Source organism: Primulina tabacum, chromosome 14, assembly GCF_025594145.1.
Source record: "Primulina tabacum isolate GXHZ01 chromosome 14, ASM2559414v2, whole genome shotgun sequence".
Lineage (NCBI taxonomy): Eukaryota > Viridiplantae > Streptophyta > Magnoliopsida > Lamiales > Gesneriaceae > Primulina > Primulina tabacum.
This window is the reverse complement of record NC_134563.1, coordinates 23,088,222-23,110,477: the sequence shown is the minus strand read 5'-3', so window position 1 is coordinate 23,110,477 and position 22,256 is coordinate 23,088,222. Positions and strand designations below refer to the sequence as shown.

General features: G+C 33.9%; 1 pseudogene; it reads right to left on the bottom strand.

Moving 5' to 3' along the window:
• Nucleotides 1–908: 908 nt before the first annotated feature.
• LOC142524588 (dual specificity protein kinase YAK1 homolog) lies at nt 909–22,230 on the bottom strand (annotated as a pseudogene).
• Between the last annotated feature and the right edge of the window lie 26 nt (nt 22,231–22,256).

The following is a 22,256-nucleotide window of genomic DNA, read 5'->3' as shown; positions in this document are numbered from 1 at the left end:
AGGAGAACGGCGCGGAAGAAGAAAAAAGGGGAGGAAGAAGGAAGGCAAAACCAGCGAGGAATTCCTCACTCGCTACAAATTACAGAGAATCTCTTTCCATTCCTTCTTAATCATGTTTTCTGCATTGAATTTAAACAGTGAATTGCAATTTTATTTTAAGTTTATGGAGTAGATTTTTATAGACTAAGGCCATGATAGGGCCGAGACATATTATTTTTTTGATGTTTTGAGTTTGATTCAATTAGATTATTTATTTTATTCATTGATTGATGTCGTTTATCACGTGTTCTTTTAATCTGGCCAATTAAATAGAATATTTGTTGGTTAATCTAAAACCAAAAGGCGATAGATTAATATTTGCTTCACACATCAATCAACACATGGTTAAATTGACTAGAAATAATATTCGATTTCAGTGTGCGGCTTTAGGTTGAAAAACTGGAATTTCACAGCGATCTAATGCGGTTAAATCTAATTAAATTCAGTTATGAATAATTGGACTGTTAGATTTAATTAGGTTTATTAATTCGAGGAATCGTTTAATAAATAATTTTGGGAATTCCGTCGTGAATTAAATAATTAATTTAATGAATATGAATTTGACACGTAGATTATAAATTGTCTCGGTACCGTTGTGCGCCTTAGTCGTTTTTAAATAATTTGAATTTTCGTCTAAATTAATAGTTTGGATTAGTTTTGCTTTAGTTAATTTATTTAAATCGTGTTATTTAGTTTTAATTAATTTATCTCCCCTCAATTGACTTTATTAGCCTAAATTAGGAAAAATAATTCATATTCTAGTAATTAAACGTCGATCTCTGTGGGTACGATACCTGGACTCATCTCCAAATACTATCACTTGACATAGTCCGCTTGCTAGATTTATTCCCAACCGAAATCGTCGGTAAGTGAGCATGACGGTGGATTGAGGGATTGTTGCCTGTTTCTCCAGTAGGAAAGGGCTGAAAGGGTCCATCACTCCTGAACCATGTAACCACTGAAAGGTAAGTTAAGCCAAGCTTCAATAATAGAGTGAGATCAAAAGACCATGACGGAAATTTAATGTCAAATGCGTCAAGCTAAATGATATCGAGAAATAAGATATCAAAAAGTATTATCCTGATGATCGGGACACGCACTATGCGGTGTATCAACAATAAAGCAAATTAATCATCAATTAAAATTAAAACCTTGTAAATATGTGAATAATCTGACATGATGTAGGACTATGAGGTTTCTGAAATGGAAGAAATTTGGATCCGATGGTTAAAGACTCAAAAATAGTTTTTATACAGTTGACTGTGTGAGGCCCAGGGCCGAAGAGGGCGGGGGGTGATCGTCAGTGCCATCAGTTGCACGGACAATGAGCGGCTCCTGGCAGGCTTCTAGGTGGAGGGAACATGAATGAACCGACCCACACGGGAATGAGAGGGATTCCGAGACTGTTCTATGTAATGTACTGTACAGTTGAAGAGGGCTTAAAAAATTTGATTTGTACTACTCATATCACGAAGGTGCATCTTTTTTTCGGTAGCTCATCAAATAAGAACTCCAAAGTTAACCGTGCTTGACTTGGGGCAATTTTGGGATGGGTGACCTCCTGGGAAGTTTCCCAGGGTGCGTGTGAGTGAGCACATAAGCACGGTGGAAAGACTCGTCTTGATACAGTGAGGACAGTCGTCGAATCTGGGACGCACATAAGCACGGTGGAAAGACTCGTCTTGATACAGTGAGGACAGTCGTCGAATCTGGGACGTTACAGACGGAGGAACAAACTTCATTGAAATTAAATTTAGAAAAGGTAGCATTCGAATTTAGACAAGACTGAGGGAGTTTTATGTCTTGGTGATTGTACCGTGATAAAGTTTTTAACATCTAGTGTTATATTTACTATTACTTATGAAGAAGATTAATTATGTCCACATAAACAATATATTATGATACCAAAATCTACACCCTCTTGCCTAATAATATTGCAAACTACCCACACACACATTTATATATATTATTGGTTATATAATATTATTGCCTAATAATATAGCAATCGACCATTTAAATGAGAACCACGCAAGAGTATTCCAAACTTCATTTAGAGATTTAGGGATTGAGCCATTGTCTGAAATCAGACAACAATCTGTCTAAAACTTAAATAAAACAGACTTCATTCAATGATTAGGCACTAGACCGAATCAAATTGACAACAATCAAGTGTTATATTTACTATTTGGTTATGAAGAATATTAATTCTGTCCATTACTCCATATAAACAACATATCATGATACCATAATCTGATACCCCTTGCCTAGAAATATAGCAAACTACACACATATTTATACCTATTATTGGTTATATAATATTATTCCCTAATATTATAGTAATCAACCATTTTAAATGAGAACTACGCAAGAGTATTCTGAACTTCATTTAGAGATTCAGGGATTGAGCCATTGACTGAAATCATACAACAATATGCGTAAAACTTAAATACCGCAGACTTCATTCAAAGAGTCAGTACTAAACTGAATCTGATTGACAATAATCAGTGATGATTCGACCAAAATTACTGTCCATGCTCATTGCACGACAACATCAACAACAATAAATAAATAATAAACAAAACAATAGAAAAATAATAAACATAACACAAATTTTTGTAAATTAATTCTGTTGACTAGACAGTTGAGTTTGCATCTTCTCAGGTCCCATAATACAGTGAATAACAAATGAATAATCAAATAACTGCAAACGAACTGTGCTCTAAACCCAAATACAAAATCCAAAAACAGCAAACATAAAAAAATAGTCCATTTACTGCAATAACAGTTCCAAGCCTACTTTACCAACAGATGCCCCGTGAAGTAATGATTGGACTAGTATACATGATGGACAAGGGAAGGTTGTTTTGAAACACCAAAAGAAATTTCAAGAATGTAATCTTACCTTTGTACAGACACACTTGCATCTGATGTGAGTTTGAATCTTTCAACCCCACTCGATGGTTCAGCAGAAACAAAAGGTTGATTTAAATGCATCCCCGCCATAAATTCAGTTGTCATTCTGCTCATATCTGAACTATCCTCTTGCAAAAGTAGTTCTTCACTGAAAAAAAAAAAAATCCAATAATTATTAGTATATGGGAACTCTTACATGATTCCAACCATTTTATAAGTATAACGCAAAACGGCAAAATGTTTAAACTGAATACAAAATAATCACATGATTATAGTTTAGAAGATGTTGACAAAAAAACAATGTTAATTCATCAAATATTTGGCAGAACGTTCAAAAATTATTGATGGGTAAAAGGTATAAATATATAATATACAGACAGATGCATGGAAAGTAAGCAACAACCGAGCAGAGCCGATACTTATGCACTATACATCTTGTTCACTTAGGTTGGTTATCCCATCGAATGGAAGCATTGCTGCAGTTGTGTGCTCACCTGTAATTGGGATCCCAATCTCCAGGCTCAGGCAGCAAATTCAGAGACTCTGACTCATCAATTCCACCGCTTGGAAAGGTGGCAAATGAGTCCTAAGAGTTGATGAATATGATTTGCTATGAGAAGAATAACCAGAGGACATACTTCGCACTACTTGTGGGAGTCTCAATGTTGATGCACTTAAGTTAGGCTGTTGAAGCGATGGAGAGCCAACAAATGAAGAGTTCTCTTCAGACTGACTACCGGCGTTGAGATCATTCACTTGCCCTTGGCAGAGAGAAGAGGATATGCTTTCTTGGTGTGGCGCATTTCCAGGATATGCCCAGTTATTTCTTCTGTTATAATGGCTTCCAGGTGCCACTTTCCCAAGAGGATAACCATGACAATTGATTCTCACAGGGGACGGAGGACCATAGTGTACAGGTGAGCCAGCTGAAATATGACCATATGAACTAGGAGGTGTAAATTGTGAAGGACTAGAGCCAAGAGACATTGGTAAAAAGTTTGCTGGGCTAAAACCAATCCCATTTCCCTGTGATAATTGCATTATGCGCCTTGTATCAGGAGAATTACCGGGGATTGACATACCACTTTGCGCATAGATATTCAATCCAGAAGGACCTGCCAAGGAATTAAATGCATGCAAGTTGCCACCATCACCATAACTTCCATAGCAGCTTCCAAGCCCCAAGCCAGCCGTGCAGCTACCATGGCTTCCCAAACTACCATAACTACCAGGATGCATAAATGGCATTATTTGGTGATATGGGCTGTTTGGCATTGCCGCTTGCTTCCTACCGGAAATCTGCATGAGAAAGGTCTACCTGGATGTTTCTCCATTTCCACAGCATTCTAATAAATAAAACAACTGCATATTAAGATTGAACTTGCTCCCATTTGGGGAGAGGCCAGCAGCAAACCAATGGCCCCCAGCTGGATGATGGTAAACCACACTATTACAAGTGCCTTTAAGGCTTTTTACAACAAACAACCTTAATAAAGGTTCAAAATTAATCTTGATCTTCAAATCTTCTAGCTTTAAGCAGCGAGTTGTGAATCCTGCTTCTCGTATGCCTTTAAGGTCAGTTTAGATCTTTCTAAATGTGGATGTATAAACCACTGTTTGTAAATAGGATTGATTTCTGGATCTTTTAATCGATTTTCAAGACTCTCAATTTAAGTTTTTATTAATTTAATTTTCTTTTTTCATATTAAAAAATAATTAGCAGATGACATAATATAATCAAAGGGTGGATCATAAATATAATCGTAAGACATATACTTACATAATTCTTGATGCTGTAGAGCAAATAGAGAGAAAACTTCGGAAACTTTTATTAATATGAAAGAAGTAGTATGATTTTTAGTGTGTTTCACAAAGAGAGACCACTTCTTTAAATAGACTAAAAACATAAACAGTAGTTCCACTTACTACCTCTAAAAACATGACACGTAAAAGATAAAAGATAAGATAGACACGTACACACGATAAGATTACAGACTCAATAATATTCAATAATTCAATCTAAGGACCTTTTAGTTGTTGGATCCAGCTCATACTCCACTGAACTTATGCATTCAATAATGCGAAAATATCATCCCCATCATAAGGGTCTTGTGCATCTTGATCTTGATCATCATGTTCCAGTTCCGTCATCGGAGTGTCTTCTTCAGTCTTTTCTTTTCCTTTTGAAGAGGTTGAGGTAGATGCTTGAGTTGATAAATTTGATTTTTCACCAAATACTTCAAAAAACATAGAAGTAATGGTATTTTTATCCAAATATTGGAAAAGTTCTTTAAATAATGTAGTCTGATTTGGGATGTCATGATTTAAATTTTTCATGGTCTCTCTGGCTGGTCCAAGAGCAATTACCCTTTGCCGATCATAGACTTTTCCTTCTGCAAAAAAGTCTTCTTTTCCCCACCATTTTATTAAAATTTTCTGATTAAGATAGTAGGGACGAATTTGATTTCGAACTTTTCTTTAACCATTTCTTGGAGTACATATTCCCATCGTATGATCAAGGGAACATTATAATTTATGGCAAAGTGGATCATGGCTGTCAGTCCGTCAAATTGTATATTTGCTTGTTGAAATTTAATTCATATGTTTTTAACATTTTTAGGAAGAATAGAGGGCATTATCCTCCATAAAAAGAAGAAAGTTTTAAACCAAGTAGAGATAAACTGATGAATATCATCTAATTGGAATTTTATCCACCAAGAATGTTTACGTTGAGAATTCTCGTATATAAGAGTTGTATCTCAGTCCATGATATAATCATGATAATAATGTACTCCAATTAGACAGATCTCAAGAACAATTAATGAACTTAAGATGTCCAACATTACCTGAATTCAGATGGTATAAAGATGTGTTTATGACAAAAGTTTTAACAGAAATGATTGCCAAGCAAATTTCTGGAAAGAAAAATTTATTTCTGGACTTCCGGTTCTTTTTGCATAAAGAGTTAAAAACAGATTAAAATCTAAATTTCCAACAAACTCTATAGATTGGAGTAGTCTTACTTATGGAGATTTATCTGCAGAAATAACTGCCGAAGGAATTACTCTTTGCAATGATATCAAGTTAAAAAGACAACTTGATATGCAAAAAGAAGAAAATCGAAATATTATTGGTGATTTTTGTGAACAAATTGGGTTTCAACCAATACAATATCCTAAAAGGAATAAGAAAAGAAAAAGATTTCCTTTTAAAAAGAGAAAACATTATATAAAAGATAAAAATAAACCAAAAAAATATTTTAAGAAAAGGTCTAAACATACTATAAACACTAACGATCAAAAAAAAGTTCCAGTATGCTGGAAATGTGGAAAAATAGGACATAAGGCTAATAAGTGTTATGTCAAGAAAAAGATTAATAATCTCAATATAAATAATGATTTAAAATAATCATTAATAAATATTCTCCTTAATAAAGAAAAAGATTTAAAACAAAAAGAATTTTATATTAATATTATTGATGAATTATCTGAATATTCTAATAGCAGTTCAGATAATGATTCTGAAATATCAGAAAATAAAATATGTGATCCAAATTGTAATTGCGATGCATGTCTCATAAATTTTATGGGACTAGAAATTTATGTAATATCAAATGAAGAAACTTTCATTTTAGATCTTATAGATCAAATAAAAGATCCTATAGAAAAAAAAAAGTTATAGAACATTATTTAAATATGGCAAATCACAAGCCTACTAAGCTTGTACAAAATACGGTACAAGAACATGAATTATATTCATATAACAAAATATTAGAAAAAGCAAAACAAAAGGAGAGAGAACCTACTATCTCCGAATTAAAAGGAGAAATAGATCAGATAAAATCTGAGATTAAATATTTAAAAGAAAGAGTAAATACTCTTAGTATTAATAACGATCATATTTGGGAAAATGATTCTACTTCGGATGAAGAAGAAGAAGAAGAAGAAATTTCTTCTAAAGATGATAATGAAATAAATCAAATGGTTTGGATCAATAAAATTGATCAGATTATTTCTAAAAAATTGTACTCAAAAGTAACATTAATTATTAATAAAAAATTCAAAATTACAATTGAAGCACTATTAGATACAGGAGCTGATGTAAATTGTATCAGTGAAGGAATTGTTCCTTCTAAAGATTATACAAAAACTACTCAATTTATAACAGCTGCAAATAAGCAACCACTTATAGTTAATTACAAATTGTCTAATGTGGCAATATGTAATTCTGGAGTTTGTCTTAATACTACTTTTATTCTTATAAAAAATATCTCTACTCATGTTATTTTAGGAACACCATTTTTTCAAATGTTGTTTCCTATTAATAAAATTAATGAAAAGGGTTTATATACCAATATTAAAGGAAATGATTTATTTTTTCCTTTTACCACAATACCAATATCAAAATCTATTAATATTTTACAAAAATAGTAACTAATAAAGAAAATTTTGTTACTTCATTAAAAGATTAAATTCTTTACAAAAATATTAAGGAAAAAATAAATTCTGAAAAAATTCATGAAAAAATAAAAATTATTTCAGATACTATATCAAAAGAAATTTGTGCTGATGTTCCTAATGCCTTTTGGAATAGGAAAAAACATCAAGTTAGTCTTCCTTATACAGATGATTTTAATGAGGATAAAATTCCCACAAAAGCAAGACCTATTGCTATGGGGCCTAGACTTTTAAATTATTGCAAAGAAGAAATAAATAATCTTCTTAAAAAGGATTTAATTAGACCAAGTAATAGCCCTTGGAGTTGTCCAGCTTTCTATGTAGAAAATGCAGCTGAAATAGAAAGAGGAGCTCTTAGACTTGTTATTAATTATAAACCGCTTAATAAAGCATTAAAATGGATAAAGCATCCATTACCAAATAAAAGTGATCTATTAAATAGATTGTTTAAAGGAAAAGTATTTTCTTGATTTTATCAAATCCTTCTAAAGGAATAAGATAAATATAAAACAACTTTTACTGTTCCATTTGGACATTATGAATGGAATGAAATGTCATTTGGATTAAAAAATGCTCCTATGGAATTTCAAAATATAATTAATGAAATTTAAAATTCATATATAGATTATATCATAGTCTATATAGATGATGTTCTTATATATTATGATAATATTGATCAACATTTTAAACATCTAAATATGTTTATTCAAGCTACTAAAAAAGCTGGATTGGCAGTAAATCAGAAAAAGGTAAAACTTTTTCAAACTAAGATAAAATTTTTAGGACATTATATTGAAAATGGAATAATGATTCCTATAGAAAGAGCAATTGTTTTTGATGATAAATTTCCAGATAAAATCACTGATGTAAATCAATTACAAAGATTTTTAGGTAGTCTTAATTGTATAGGAGATTTTTATAAAGATCTCGCTCAAGATTGTAAATTATTATTTCAAAGGTTGAAGAAAAATTCCAATCATGAACTAATAGTCATACTTTAGCAATACAAAAAATAAAAGAACAAGTTAAAGAACTCCCTTATTTATCTATAATTAATCATGAAGCATTTAAAATAGTTGAGACAGACGCCTCTGATATTGGATATGGAGGAATACTTAAACAAAAAACAGATAATACATCTAAAGAAATTCTTATCAGATGTACTTCTGGAACTTGGAATAATATTCAAAAGAATTATTCTACAATAAAGAAAGAAATTCTTTCGATTGTTAAATGTATTACAAAATTTGAAAGTGATCTCTTAAATAAGAAATTTTTATTAAGAGTTGATTGCAAATCTGCCAAAGATATTCTTTTAAAAAATGTTAAAGTAATAGCATCAAAACAAATATTTGCTAGATGGCAAGCTATATTAGCATGTTTTGATTTTGATATAGAACATATCTCTGGAAAATCTAATTCTTTGCCAGATTTTCTAACCAGAGAATTTTTGCAGGGATCCACCTTGGAAGACAATCCTAAAAAGGCCAGCAACGGGAAAAAAGCCCATGAATAAACCACCTTTTAAAAGAGGAGCAACAGTTTCCCAGCCTAATATGGCTACTACAGAGGAAGAGAGATTTGACCCTATTAAAGAATTCTCAGATGATCCTACTGCATATGAAGAATTAAAATATCATTATTTAATTTCAGGATGTCTTAGTTGTTGTCCTGTTGATAAAGACCTAAAAGGTCTATCACCAATCTATATAGCTCAAAGCTATTTAATTAAAGATTTACAACCCATATTGGGAAGGAAAACTAGAGATTATTTTGAGACAATCCTAGTAGAAACTGGTTCAGTTGAAATACAACATATGGATCGCAACAGAGATTTTGCCTTTTCTAAAATGATTATAAAGAAAATTATCCCAACAGCTAATTGGGGCTTACCTCTTGGTCAAGCTAGGCAATTAAACACTTTTCAGGCATTGCCAAATATGTTTAATTATTATGATTATATCATGGCCTGGGATACAACTCTTATATACGAGAATTCTCAATGTAAATATTCTTGGTGGATAAAATTCCAATTAGATGATATTCATCAGTTTATCCCTACTTGGTTTAAAACTTTCTTCTTTTCATGGGGGGTAATGCCCTCTATTCTTCCTAAAAATGTTAAAAACATATGAATTAAATTTCAACAAGCAAATATACAATTTGACGGGCTGACAGCCATGATCTAATTTTCCATAAATTATAATGTTTCCTGGATTATACGATGGGAATAAGGGCTCCAAGAAATGGTTAAAGAAAAGTTCGAAATCAAATTCGCCCCTACAATCTTAATCAGAAAAATTTTAATAAAATGGTGGGGAAAAGAGGACTTTTTTGCAGAAGGAAAAGTCTATAATCGGCAAGGGGAAATCGCTCTTGGACCAGCCAAAGAGACCATGAAAAATTTAAATCATGACATCCCAAATCAGACTACATTACGTAAAGAACTTTTCCAACATTTGGATAAAAATACCATTACTTCTATGTTTTCTGAAGTATTTGGTGAAAAATCAAATTTATCAACTCAAGCATCTACCTCAACCTCTTCAAAAGGAAAAGAAAAGACTGAAGAAGACACTCCGATGAAGGAACAGGAACATGATGATCAAGATCAAGATGCACAAGACCCTTATGATGGGGATGATATTTTCGCATTGTTGAATGCATAAGTTCAGTGGAGTATGAGCTGGATCCAACGACTAAAAAGTCCTTAGATTGAATTATTGAGTCTGTAATCTTATCGTGTGTACGTGTTTATCTTATCTTTAATCTTTTACGTGTCATGTTTTTAGAGGTAGTAAGTGGAACTACTGTTTATATTTTTAGTCTATTTAAAGAAGTGGTCTCTCTTTGTGAAACACACTGAAAATCATACTACTTCTTTCATATTAATAAAAGTTTCCGAAGTTTTCTCTCTATTTGCTCTACAGCATCAAGAATTATGTAAGTATATGTCTTACGATTATATTTATGATCCACCCTTTGATTATATTATGTCATCTGCTAATTATCTTTTAATATTAAAAAAGAAAATTAAATTAATAAAAACTCAAATTGAGAGTCTTGAAAATCGATTAAAAGGTCCAGAAATCAATCCTATTTACAAACAATGGTTTATACATCCACATTTAGAAAGATCTAAACTGACCTTAAAGGCATACGAGAAGCAGGGTTCACAACTTGCTGCTTAAAGCTAGAAGATTTGAAGATCAAGATTAATTTTGAACCTTTTTTAAGGTTGTTTATTGTAAAAAGCCTTAAATGCACTTGTAATAGTGGTATCAGAAATTACAAATTATTCTCACAAACAAAATTGTAAAAGGACAAGCGGAACAACAACCAATGCTTGATTCTCACAATCAGAAGAAACTAGAAATTTTCTGGTGAACAAATGTCAGATCAGAATCCAACAAGAGAAAAACAGAATATTGGTACACAGATATAAAAAATTGAGAAGGAAATTCAATAAAAAATTACTAACCATGTGTGGCGTTTCTGGTGCAAGTTTATAAGGGCCTGTGAAAGGTTCTCCGGTCACGAAAGGATGCTTTATAGCCTACAAAAAAACTTTAGTAATCAAATGCTATGAAGCAATGAAGTTCAAGAACCAATAGTTGGCAAACAACTAAAAGAGTAAAAGTTGAAAGATAGTTTTTTTTATAAGAAACATAATAATATTATTATTAATATGTGATTGTTTCCATTACATGAAGTGGACTAGTGGTCCACTATCAAGAAAGAGAAAAGCATTCAATTAACAATACACACAAGTCCAATCTCGTAGAAGATCAAGTATCGATAAGTTCTGAAACTCTTTATTAGATCCAATCCAGTTTGATATTTTGATCTTGATTTTTTCCCAACATTCTTCTATGCTGACTTCCAATTCTTCAAAAATTCTTCTATTTATCTCTTTACCCAACAAATTCCACGAATCACCACTCTCCAAAATTTTTTACCTCTTTTGCCGAGCATTTGTCCAAGATCCGTATTAAACAAATCTTGTGTTGTTTTCGGCACGACCCAAACCATTCTCATTTCTTCCAAAGCCCTAGCCCACAATTCATTAGTGAAATTACAATGAATGAGCATATGATCTTGTGTTTCCGAATCCTTACGACACAACACGCACCATTTGGGGCAAAGAGCACATTTAGGTCATCTCTTTTGCATCATCTCGGATGTCGGTAATTTTCCTAGGATTGCCGTCCACGAGAATATCTGAATCTTTGTCGGAATAGGAGTTTTCCAAATGATATGGAAAAATTTGAAATCTTGGGCATGATTATTTGCAGAAAAGAATGATTGGAAAAAATATTTGACTGTGAACTTCCCGGACGGATCACCCCCTCCCACTCTCGAATATCATCGACCCCTTCCACCAATCTAACCCTCTCCAAAATGCCTAAAAACGAAGACAATTGAATGATCTCCTCCTCTCGGAAAGATCTTCGGAAATGCAAATCCCAAGAAAAATTATGTGACGAAGTATCAAATGCAACAAAATAAAATATTGGCAAATTACGAACCGAATAAATCTGAAATAAAGAAGGAAACAAGTCCCCGAAAGGTAAATCCCCCCACCAAATATTCTCCCAAAACCTGATTTTTGTACCCCCTTGAACCACTAATCTCAGTAGTCGGTGATAAGTCAGGTAGATATAGAGATGAACTTCCACGAACATCTGAACGTCACATTCATGGTCAACCCCGCATCCCATTCATTTTCTTGTAACCCATCCTTACTCTTTATTACTCTTTTCCACAACGGCTCATTTTCAACGTTAAACCTCCACCACCAATAAAGCTTTATTTCTCAAACAAATATTCCCGATATCTAAGCCACCTTTCTCTTTTTCGGTCTACAAACTTGTTCCCACCCAACCATATGACAATGTGTTTCACCCTCATTTCCGTCCCACAGAAACTCTCTCATTATTTTCTCCATCGCCCCTGCTACTCCTTTTAATACCTTGAAAAAGGTCAAGAAGTATATAGGCAAAGCATTCAATACAGCAGCAATCAATGTTACCCTTCCCTCTTTGGACAAAAAAGCCTTTTTCCAAGTTGCCAATTTTCTAGTTATCTTACTAGAAGGACTCCCAAGTATTTTATTGGTCATTGATTCCTACGACAACCAATCCTCTGAGCTATCTCTTCCTCTTCTACTTCTTCTTAATTTAAACCCAATATAGCACTCTTGTCCCAATTGATCCTGAATCCTGACATATCACAAAATGACTTCACGACTTGTACCAAAAAGCTTATGTGTTCCTCCCTCTTGACAAAAAACAATGTATCATCCGCAAACTGGATATGCGATACTTGCACCTTTTCTCGGCCGACTTCAAACCCTTGGTTTAAGTTCGCCTCTTTTGCTTTTTCAATCAAGCTTCCCAAAACGTCCACTACCATATTGAACAAAAATGGTGAGAAAGGATCTCCCTGTCTAAGCCCTTTATATGCTTTAAATTTCCCCCTCTGTCTCCCATTAATCATGATGGAAAACGAGACATTAGATACGCATCCTCTTATCCATCCTCTCCATCTCTCCCCGAAACCCTTTTTCCGTAATACGAAATCCAAGAAATACCATTCAACATTGTCATACGCGTTTTCAAAATCAATTTTCAATACCCACCCTTTTTTATTTTTCTTCTTCCCTTCTTCCACCAACTCATTCGCAATCAAACAACAATCCAATATTTGTTTTCCCTCAATAAATGCATTTTGAGATTCTGACAATGTATGTGACAACACTTTTTTCATCCTTGTAGACAGCACTTTTGCTATTATCCTGTATAAGCTGGTTGTGAGGCTAATGGGTCTGAAGTCTTTAACCTTTAATGAGTCATGTTTCTTTGGTATCAAACATATATACGATTCATTAGTCATCTTGTTTATGATCCCCCCTTCGTAAAATTCTGCAAAAGCTTCATTAACTCGCCTTTGACTATATCCCAACAATCCTGATAAAGTGCCAAAGTATAACCATCGGGCCCCGGTGCTTTACATCTTTCACACTCAAATACCGTCTTCTTAACCTCTTCTTCCAAGAATGGTTGTTCAAGCTCAACTCGCATATCATCATCGATAGGCCTCCATTCCACTCCTTCAATCCCAAATCCCCTCACATCTCTGTTACTGTACAATTGTTGGAAGTAATCGACAATGATTTTAACTATTTGACCTTCATCCTCTATAACCCCTCCATCATCCGTTTCCAATTTACTAATTATTGCCTTGCTTTTTTGGTGATTTAGTAAAGAATGGAAGAATTTGGTATTGTGATCTCCTTCTTTAAACCATTTTATCTTTGCTTTTTGATATACCATTCTGTTTCGTCGACACACCAATTCTTCCAACTCCCATTTTATTTCTTTTTTTCAACCACCCCTTCTGCATTCTCCCTCCCCTCGCTCTCCATTTCATCCAATCTAACAATTCTGTTTCGCAGTTCTGCCTCCCTCATCTCAATCTTCCCAAACTCCTCATCGCTCCATAATTTGATCTCATCCTTAATAGACTTAAGTTTTCTCATGAATTTATATCCATCCCAGTCTTGAAATTGTGGGCTATTCCACCATGTCGAAAATTTCTCCATAAAACTCTTATGTTTCAGCCACATGTTCTCGAATCTGAATGGACAAGGCCCCCATTTAAGTTTCTGTGTCTCCAAAACAATTGGAAAATGATCCGATGTAATGCGCGGCAAAACAGATTGACTATGATATGGAAATAACTCCACACACCCTCCCAAAAACAAGAATCTATCTAATCTGCTACAAATGGGTATCGCCCTCAAATTTGACCATGTAAATTTCGCATTCAATAATGGGGGGTCACACAATTCCAATTTCTGTATCAGCATATCAAAACAAGCCATACTTGTTGTTTGTGAATGACTATTTATTTTCTCGGTCAAATATCTCACAACATTAAAATCCCCTCCCAAACACCACCTATTCCCACACAAAACTCGCAAACCCGCCAATTTATCCCAGAACTTATGTCTCAATCGTGCTTTGCATGGGCCATATACTGCAGTAAACCACCAGCTATCTAGTTCTTTATCATTTTCTATACATACAGAAACCGTAAATTCCCCAGTCATATTCTCCGTGATGGAGACCACTCTTGGATCCCACATAACCAAAATACCCCTGGATCTGCCAATTGAGGGTAAATGAACCCATTCAACGAACTTTGATTTCCACACCCTGGATATAAAACTTCTGCCAAACACTTCTATTTTAGTTTCTTGTAGAATAACTAAGTCAGGTTTCTCCTTGCGTAGCATATCTCGAATGAATCCCCTCCTCGTTGCCAACCCTCCGCCTCTTATATTCCAAGAGAAAATCTTCATCGAAACACCTTGTCTCCCCTTTCACGTATTCCATCATTATTCAATTTGACCCCCAGTTCCACCCTTTGTACTCCCATCATCTCCAAACATCCATTTCCGCTGTCATATTCAGACAATATCATCATCCCCCCACTATCCATAACACCCTCGTGGATTTTGATCCCCGACTAATCACCAACCACTAGATCTCACCCTCAAGCTCTAAATTCCTCCCCTCCTCCGAAATTTGTTTATAGGAAACGACCGAAGAAGTAAATGAAGGATTGGAAGAATGATTATGTGAATAAATATTTTTGTTGTGTACCTTATCCGAAGATGATGCGAAGAGATCCCCTATGTCCTCCAATCCCAAGCTGGTGTGTGTCGTCGTGTCCGAGCTGACAGACATATGAGTCTCCATGTCGCTATAATCGCTATCCTCTTCAGAACCAAGACCCTAATCCTTTGTAAAATCCCTGTCCTCCCATGTGCCGGCCTGTTCCCTGTGCACTGATCCTTTACCAGCCACTGTCTCTTTGTCTTTGTCGCATCCTCATCTTGTGTATTAAACCAAACATTATTTGTCCTTGATTTCCTTCTTGTATAAACGACCTCAAATTTCTGTTCTTGTTTACTTGTATCCTCTGGACGGCTGTATCGCTGTGGATGCTCATTCTCTACTTTGCTCATCGATTGAACTATCCCCTTGTTGAAATCATCCACTCCTTTCGGACTAACCCTTTTGAGAATCTTAATTTGTTTGCCCCCGCGCACTGGTTCTGACCCAGACACTTTAGACCAGTAATCCCTGTCTTTTTTGCTTTGTAAACGGGAAATTTAGGGAAAAAGGAGTGGATCATGGAGTATTAAAAAAAAAAGATTCATAAGTCAATTTACTTAAATGTCCTTGTGTTTTAAGTGTAAATATATTTTTAAATTTGATTACATAGTCTACCCATACTTGATCTATCTAAAGTCCAAAATCGACCAAAGCTTGGATAGACCAAACAATGGTCGACCATTATTTGGTCGACCATTGATTTGGTCAAAGACCAAAGCTTTGGTGGTCGACCAAAACAATGGTCGACTATTGTTGATGGTCGACCAATGGCTGACAAAAATCTGATAATATTAACGTTTATTACTTCTGTTTCTTCGACTCACTTGAAGAAGAAAAGTCGACCTACAAACCGTAGACCAAAATTTTGATCTACCCAACATTTTACTTGAGTCGACCAAAATTTGATCTTGGTCGATCAAAATGTTGGGTCGACCAAAGCTTGGTCGACCAAGCTTTGGACTTGGTCGATCAAGAGCTTGGGCTCTTTGTCGACCAACTATTGGTCTTGCTTGACCAAGCTTTGGACTTGGTCGACCCAAACAAGGCTTGGTCGACCAAGCTTTGGTCTACCCAAAATGAGTAGACCAAAAGCTCTTGGTCGATCCAAGCAAGCTTTGGACTTAGTCGACCAAATTTTGGTCTACTCATTTAATTTATGGTCTACCCAAAACTTGGGTCGACCAAGAGCTTTGGTCTGTATGGTCTACCCAAAATGGGTAGACCAAAGCAAGCTTTGGTCTACTCAAAATAAGTAGATCAAAGTTTGGTCGACCAAAATTTTTGTTTGGCAGCTTAGATTAATCCAGTGCTTGTTTTTGTATGGTGATTTTGGGTCGACCAGGTTATTTCTGGGTGGACCTTGTTGATATTTGAGTCGATCATGTTGATCTCTGGGTCGACCCACGTTGATTTTGGGTCGATCAAGGTTGCTTTTGGGTCGACCATTTTTCTAACATATGAATCCATATATTTGAAAAATAGGACCGATGATTACTTAATTTTGAAGGATAATTACATAATTTTGACCAATGTTGCATGTTTTTAACATATGAATCACATAATTTCACAAGTATGTTCTATAATGTTACATGTTATGACATATGAGTCACAATTTCACAACTATGTACATGTGTTTTGACATATGAGCAACAATTTCACAATTATGTTATATGTTTTAACGTATGAATCACAATTTCATAACTATGTTACATTTTTTTACATATGAATCACAATTTCACGATTATGTTATATGTTTTAACATACGAATCATAATTTCACAATTATGTTATATGTTTTAATATATGAATCACAATTTCACAACTATGCTACATGTTTTAACATATGAATCACAATTTCACAACCAACTATGTTACATGTTGTTTTAACATATTAATCACAATTTCACAATTATGTTGCATGTTTGAATATATAAATCACAATTAAATAATCACAAGTATGTTATATAATATTATATGTTTTAACTTATTATGTTACATGTTTTGACATATAAATCACATAATTTCACATGTATGTTTTATAATGTTACATGTTTTAACATACCATGTTACATGTTTTGACATATGAATCACAATTTCACAAGTATGTTACATGTTTTAACATATGAATCACAATTTCACAATTATGTTACATCTTTGAATATGTAAATCACAATTACATAATCACAAGTATGTTCTATAATGTTATATGTTTTAACTTATTATGTTATAGTTTTGACATATAAATCACATAATTTCACATGTATGTTTTATAATGTTACATGTTTTAACATATGAATCGCAATTTCACAAGTATGTTACATGTTTTAACATATGAATTACATGTTTTAACATATGAATCACAATTTCACAATTATGTCACATGTTTGAATATATAAATCACAATTACATAATCACAAGTATGTTCTATAATGTTATATGTTTTAACTTATTATGTTACATGTTTTGACATATAAATCACAATTTCACAACTATGTTACATGTTTTAACATATGAATCACAATTTCAATTGAATTACATGTTTTAACATAAAAATCACAATTATATTTTTTAACATATGGATCATAATTTCACAACTATATTACATGTTTTAACATATGAATCACAATTTCATTACATAATATTACATGATTTAACATATGAAATACATATTTAACTTGGGTCGACAAAGTAACATTTATGTATCAAATTGGGTCGACCCAAAGTTTCAGTCTTTTAAGTAGACCCAAAATTCCAGTCTTTTGGTCGACCCAAAATTTTATTGGTCGACCAAGAAGAATTCTTCTTGGTCGACCAATAAAATTTTGGATCGACCAAGAAGAAATTTCTTCTTGGTCACCAAGAAGAAATTTCTTCTTGGTCGACCAACACCAGATGAAATTTCTTCTTGGTCGACTACCTTAATTTTGATCGATCAATTTTTTTGTGAATTTTAATTGGAGAATACGTGTGTCGACCGAAAAGAAAAAGAAGAGGACAATTAATTGATTAAGTTAAAAGTTTAATTACGGTTAATATAACAATCAGGAGTCAACTCCTTGTTTCTTAAAAAAAAAGGTCAGAGTCCTAGTTTTTTAAATACTTTCTGTCTCACTCCTATTTTTTAAATTGGCCTTTTGTAAACACCTTCCTGTTGTTTACCAACAAACACTTCCACCCCTTGAATGATCCGAGTATTGCTATATTTCCGTTCTTGGTATTTTGAAGGGAACTCTCCTCCCGATACCGTCTCTTTGCCATGGATTTTTTGTTGGGCAGCTTCCCCGTCACTTATAATCTGTTGGTATTCTGTCGTGGCCATCGCATCCTTCGCTTCACCGTCTTTTTAAAAATGTCCAGTGTCTTCCTCAATTGGTCTTTTCACTCTAGCCCAGCCAGCTATAGAAGTGGGCAACGAAAAGGATAAATAGCTATTTTTAAAAAAACAATCACTATATAGCACCAATAATTTCCTATCATATTCTCTTTCAATTGCCACAACTTCATCAAAAAGTTTGGGATGAGGGAACTGAGAGACTGATAATTTCGACTTAGATGAAGATTGAATAATCCTATGTTAATTTCAAATTTCCAAGGAAATTGCAAGTACTCATGGATAACAATAAAGGACATTATTTTCCAGGAGCCAACGAGATGGGCTAATGTTTTTGTGGAGATATACACTTAAATAAAATAACGGCGATATATGATCCAAACATTTAGACAAGCCCTTTTCAGCACATCAAGTAACTTTATTCTCATGCTACAATCACAATAAACTCAGGAATAAATTCTCTAGCGAGTGGGAAACTCAAACAACAATATCATCAAGAAAGCATAACATAGGTGAGTTCAGATATTAAAGTACAGTGTTCAATAATGTAATCAGGATGTGAAATTAATGGATACTAGCACAATATATTCCATGTTGGATGTGCCCCAGTAAAAATAAATGGAAATGAAATATGATTTCATCAATTATGTCTCTAACTGATATGAGAATAAAATAAATAAAAAGAAAAATTGCTAATATAAATTTTGTTTATAATATATAAAAATAATAATCTTATTTAAAAATTGGTAGTGGGGTATTATGTCTGTGAGTAGGTAATAAAGATTAAATATTCCAAAACACATTCACAAAAGAAGAAGCAAGAAGCAACACACACACACAACCATATTTGCAAATGGATATTGTCATAAAAAGATATGTATTATTATATTAAGATCAAGCGTTTACCACTAGACCAAAAGCTATAGTTGTTAGTCAAGGCATAACTTTATTTTCTTATACTTGTGAAGACGTAAAGTACACCTACTTAGATTAGATGTTAATGGGTCGGGTTGTTAGACCCATGAGTCCGGAGAGATGCGTGTATCTACAAGTGTGGTCTCAAATCCTTTAGAGTCGGTCTTACTCTCTCTCTACCGCCGGCCCTATCCCTAGCAAAGACTACTTTCCGTTATGATCTGACGTCACTCTTTTATGACCCACCTAACCAACCAGAACAAGCAGCACAACGCCAGCAGCTTGATACACGAGAACTTCCAAGGTAATCATTTATCCTAGTCCTATTCTCATTTATACACCCTTAACCCAACATATTATGTCCCATGTGGATGGGTATGACTCATAGGTGTGCGCATGTGGACCTTAAAATATTCATCAAAACTTAATGTAAAAATAAAGTAATAGTATGATGTTGGACAACACAAGTTTCGGAGTGGCACACCGTTTCCAAGGTGATCATTTATCCTAGTCCTACTCTCATTTATACACCCTTAATCCAACATATTATGTCCCATGTGGATGGGTATGACTCATAGGTGTGCGCATGTGGACCTTAAAATATTCATCAAAACTTAATGTAAAAATAAAGTAATAGTATGATGTTGGACAACACAAGTTTCGGAGTGGCACACCGTTTCCAAGGTGATCATTTATCCTAGTCCTACTCTCATTTATACACCCTTAACCCAACATATTATGTCCCATGTGGATGGGTATGACTCATAGGTGTGCGCATGTGGACCTTAAAATATTCATCAAAACTTAATGTAAAAATAAAGTAATAGTATGACGTTGGACAACACAAGTTTCGGAGTGACACACCGTTCAATCACATTCCCAATCCAATCCCATAGACACAAGTTTATGGAATAGTTCGTGTTGAGTTTTTATGTCAAATCATTACCAAAATTTTGAGATACCTGCAGGATGGCAGGGAAATTGCCAGGTTTACAATTTCTCAAAAATTTATAAACAAGGACAATTTCCTGATAAGAGATTTTAGAACTACAAAAAATTCTTTGTTGACTTGAGCTTCATGATGCAACTCGATCTAAGGTCGGATGACAAGTTTGCATATCCAATTCAGATTGAGACACGAAATAAATCTGCCCCCTCCCTATTAGGTTCTCAGACATATATGAAGTTAGAGTTCGTTCACATGCTACTTCGCAGGACATCACTTGGTTCTGCCAAAGTTACGTTTCACCAGAAATTTAACCAACATTTTCTCTCTTATCCCACAGTCCACATAATCATCACTGCTATGAAAACATGTTTTCTGAGAGTATGGTTGAAAGATAATCCAACAGAAAATGAGAGTCGATTTTCTACATATTTTATAACTCATTCAATATATAAACAGATATTCAAGGAGAAATAAAAGGAAATATGAAAGATCTTAGGAATTTACAGTCTTTTCCCTCTCTCTTCCTCTTCTGTCTTTTTTCTCAAAAGAACATTGTCTATGTCTATTCAAGAGTTCGGCAAGAACAAGATCATTTCATTTTATCCTAGTTGTTACTAGTTATACACAAATACCATGCAAAAAAATACCTATATTATAATGAAATATACTAAGGAAAGAAGGAATCATCAACATATTGCTATCTATATTCAATCAATATTTTATGTTTTCAGTCAATTCCAGCAAGAACATAATCTATAACAATAATATACAAACCCAACAAGGTCATGAAATAAGAACCAACAGGTGGATCACAAAAGGAGGTGCTTGAAATACGGGAAGAGAAGTTTCAATCACCTGCAAAGGCGACCATCGTTTTTCGGGATCAAACTCAACAAGCCCCTTCAGGAAATCAATTAGTGCTAACCGCATTCCATTTTCTGCTAGAACAGAATCACTTTCACTAAACAAAATACATTGAAACAAGCACAGCCCATTTTCCTGAGAGAATATGAATAATGACCTTTAACAATGTCTTCCTCTGCCAAATTCTTTCTATAAGGATACTTTGTTACAATTGCATCAAGATTCATGTGATTAAAGTACTCCTTCCCAATTGATGGCTTTTTCGAGTCCCTCTAAATCCAGAGAAGTATCAATATATATGGCAAAGCAAAAATATAAAAAAAACAGTAGAGAAATCAAACAAGAGCAACAAGGAGCAAGTTCGTTTGGTTACAGCAGGCGACTGTGTTGTCCGAACTCCTATTAGTATATGCAGAACATATCATACAAATTGCAATGATAAATGCATAAAGAACTTGAATAAGAGCAGATGACCGAACAAATAACAAATAATTTACTATGTTACAAATAGCATATGGGCCTCAGGCATCAGTTGATACGACCAAAAACACTTTAGTCTGGGCAGATATTAAAGGAATGAAATGGGAATCTAAAAGTTCTTCACAAATGCATGATCACGAATGTTCTAGTTTTTAAAGAAAGAAGATGCAGAAAACCTCTTAGTATAAGAATGCAGATTGATTGATAATGAAGAAGAATGGTGAATGTTCCAAAATTAAAGGAGAAGATGCAATACAAAATACTAAGTGGTTTGTAGGACAGATGTTAATTTGTTTTCTTGTGCATAGTCTTAATTAGTAGCGGAATCTGTTCAGAATCCGCAAACGGTTACCATTAGGATCTAAACAGCTACCATTAGGAACTTGTAGCTGATTTTTTTTCTTTCTCATGCTCGTATAATAGTATCATTAAACATTGAATTTTGTAACAGATAACTGAAATATAAATAAGCAATGAGAGCAACATCTCTCTCTAGACCATGTTCCATTTTCCACTTGTGAGCTGTTTCACGATAATTTTTATCTGACAGCGGATATGGGAGGGGAGCAAGGAGATAGAGTGTTCTCATAGATATTAAGGTAAATGGATTTCCTTATAGAGATA